The sequence below is a fragment of the Marmota marmota genome, unplaced genomic scaffold, assembly GCF_001458135.2.
Source record: "Marmota marmota marmota unplaced genomic scaffold, marMar, whole genome shotgun sequence".
Taxonomy (NCBI): domain Eukaryota; kingdom Metazoa; phylum Chordata; class Mammalia; order Rodentia; family Sciuridae; genus Marmota; species Marmota marmota.
This window is the reverse complement of record NW_026000223.1, coordinates 7,225,691-7,229,225: the sequence shown is the minus strand read 5'-3', so window position 1 is coordinate 7,229,225 and position 3,535 is coordinate 7,225,691. Positions and strand designations below refer to the sequence as shown.

General features: G+C 42.3%; 1 non-coding gene across 1 annotated transcript; it reads right to left on the bottom strand.

The window, feature by feature from the left end:
- Nucleotides 1–2,624: 2,624 nt before the first annotated feature.
- On the bottom strand, nt 2,625–2,730 carry LOC125613230. The gene has a single exon (XR_007343734.1). It is a non-coding gene; the product is annotated as a U6 spliceosomal RNA (small nuclear RNA).
- Nucleotides 2,731–3,535: the final 805 nt, after the last annotated feature.

Genomic DNA, 3,535 nt, shown 5'->3' with positions numbered 1-3,535 from the left:
GAGAGAGAGAGAGAGAGAGAGAGAGAGAGAGAGAGATCAGAATAGAAATACTTACAAGAGAACGGAAGTGTTGAGGCAGGTGCCATAAAAAACTCACTGGGATTATTATGAGTGGATGAATGGTTCTAGAGGACAGGAGGTCTCTGGATGAAATTATGAGACACGAGGTTCTGAGTCTCAGAGTCACACAGTGATCAAGGTCAGGCTGATGCTACCTCAGTTCTCCTCCCACCTCCTGGCAGTCCCCCAAGTGCCACACAGCCAAGGGAATGGTGGCAGGGAGGAGGTAGACTCAGGGGTTTGCTAAGCGATGCCTACACCAGGCATCCAAAGCAGTGATAGCCAGAACTGGATTTTCTGCCCTCAAAGGAGATGAATAGACACACCAGACCAGAGTGTCAGGTTCTGATTGTCTGCTGAGCAAGTCCCTAAGAAACACTTTGTCCCAGGGAGTTCTCCTAGGCTCTGGGGGTTGGTGTGTAGGTTCTTTCTTCCCCTGAGATCAAGCTTTTGGCTTGCCCCACTGTGGACTGGGAAGAAACGTGGGAGTAGGGAGAAAAGGAGGGGAGATAGTTTAAAGCTGAGGCCTGAAGGAGGGGCTGGGGTTGGAGGTGAGGTTCGGAAGAGGAGGCTGAGGGAGGAGGTCAAGGCATGCTTAAGAAGGGAAAGGAAAAAACCCAGTCTTTTCCTAAAGGCTGTTCCAGAGGTGCCTCAAGACACAGCTTACTCTGACTTGGGATATTCCATATTTTAAAATGGCCATCACATGCCTTCCCCATTGCTAGAGGAATAAGTCTCAAAAGCAAACAAGAGCTGGGAGTGGAACATGAGAAACCAAGGAAGGGAACCTCTTCTGCTCATCCCAACTGGGAGCTTGTTCAGCTTCACAGACTAGTGAGCTCTTATTATCCAAAAAAGAACATTCTCAAAGATCCTGGAGACATTTACACTCATCCCCATCCTCTCCCATGCATGGTAAGAGCTGTTCACTGCAAATCTTTCAGACAGGCTGTTAGTCAGCTTTCCATTGCTCTGATAAAATGTCTTAGATAATTTATAAGGAGGAAAGATTTATTCTGACTCATGGTTTCAGATGGTTTAGTCCATAGTTGCTTGGCTCCATGGTTTTTGGGCCTGTGGTGAGGTAGAGCACCATGGTGGGGAGAGTATGGTGGAACAAAGCTGCTCGCATCGTGGAGGGTGGGAAGCAGAGAGATGCTGCTTCTGGGGTTCCTTCCAGAACATGCCCCCTGGGACCTAACTTCCTTATTGCAGACCCTACCTCCCTAAAGGTTCCACCACCTCCCAACAGCACCATAGGCTGGGGACTAAGCTTTAGCATCTGGGCCTTTGGGGAACATTTAAGATCTAAACCACACCACAGGCCATCACCACCACAACCATGTGTATGGACTCTCTCTAAGGGGTCTCTCTCAAGCCAGCTGCCTTTCACTCCATTGTAAACTCCTTCATCCTGTTGTCAAGCCCAAGCAGTGTAGCTGCATATTCTAAATCTGTCTGAGTTGAGAGACATATTGACCTATCTCAGGGTCAGCAAGACCCTTCACAGAGGTAGATCTTCACAATGGGCAAGAATTATCCGTCACTCCTGCTTTCATTCATTCAACCAAAATTTGGTATCTTGTTAGAGTCTGTAAACAAGTCAAAATAACACCTGGCATTTTGCCAGGGGAATGTTAGAGTTCCTAAACAAGTCTGGATGGTGCCTGGCAAAATGCTAGAGGGAGTGGTTTGAGAAGTAACAAAAGCGAGCCATTAAGTGTGGAGATTCCTGATTGGTTGACTGATGTATCTAGTTTATGCTAATTAGATAAGCTGTGTGGAATGTATAAATACTGCTCCTGTCCTACAATAAACGGCTCCTACTCCTGCTGTGTCAACGTAAACAAGTTGTTCGTCACCCCCCACCCCGTTATTTCTGCCATATCCTATTGGTTGAAGGAACCACAAGCCTGCCCCAATTGTGGAGTAGAGAAACCCAACCTCTTAATGAGAGAGTATTCAAGCTATAGTATGGCTATGTTTTAAAACTGTCACTCAGCTTTCTTTCTGTATCCTTATGTTTAAGGTATGTTGCTTCACAATCTTTATTTTTTTCAGTACCAGGTATTAAACCCAGAGCCTTGTGCATGTTAGGCTACATTCACATCCTTTATTTTGAGACAGGGTCTTGTTAAATTGCCCAGGATGGCCTTGAACTTGCAATCCTCCTGCCTGCACTACGGTGCTTGGCTCATTCACGTTTTTTTTTTTTTTTAATACTGGGAATTGAACCCAGGGTGCTTTACCACTGAGCTACATACTCAGCCCTTTTTATTTTTAATAGTGAGACAGGGTCTCACTAATTTGCTGAACCTGACCTCAAATTTGTGATCCTTCTCCCTCAGCCTCCTAAATTGCTGGGATTACAGGATTGTGCCACCATGCCCAGCTGGTTCATGTATTTTAAAAGTAATTACAGATATTATGATTGAAATCTATCATCTTACAATTTCCTTTCTATAAGTTCCGTATGATTTTTGTTAATTTTGCTCTCCTGTCTTCCTTCTTTTGGATTCATCATGCATTACTCCATTTCCCTACTCTTCTTGCTTGCTCTTTGTACATTTTTTATTATTCTTTAGAATCTGCATGTCATGCTTGCTCAGGACCATGATGATCTTTTCTGTATTGTTCCAATTTTGGCATATTTGCTGCCAAAATAAGCATAACAATTACTCTAGAGATTATTATAAGCTGCCTTAAATTAGTACTAATATCACACTGAATAATACAAGAATCGCACAATGCTTTAACCCTATTCACCCTCCTCCTGTTTATTTGTGATGTGTTAACATAAATTAATTCTGTTTATATTTTGATTCTCATAGACATTAACATTATTATTATTATTATTATTAATTATTCTGAGGATTAAACCCAGGGAGCCCTTTACCACTGAGCCACATCCCTACCCCTTTTTATTTTTTTGAGACAGGGTCTAAAGTTGCTTAGGGCTTTGTTAAATTGCTGAGGCTGGTCTTGAACTTGTGATCTTCCTGCCTCAGCCTGCCTAGTTGCTGGGATTACAGACTCAAGGGATTACCACACCCAGCCAACATGCAGTATGTATTATCTTAGATTTATCTGTACATTTTACATTTTTGGTACTGTTTATTTCTTCTTGCATTACTGTGTTTTCATATGGGATTATCTTTTGCCTGAAAAAAATTCTTCTAGTGTTTCTTTTAATGCAGATATGTTGGTGACAAATTCAGTTTTTATTTGCCTGAAAATGTCTTTGCTGTACCTTTGTTTTTGAGGGATATGTTCACTGAGTGTAGAATTTTAAGTTGACAATTATTTTCTTTCAGCATTTTTTAACATTGCCTTTGCCTATCTTCTGGCTTCCATTTTTTCTATTGCTCTGCTCTTAGTTTTATTATTGCTCTTTTAAAAACAATGTGGTTTCCCCCTCCCCCGCTTTCGTCTGCTTTTAAGACTTTTCTCATGGTTTTTCATTTTTACCAGATTT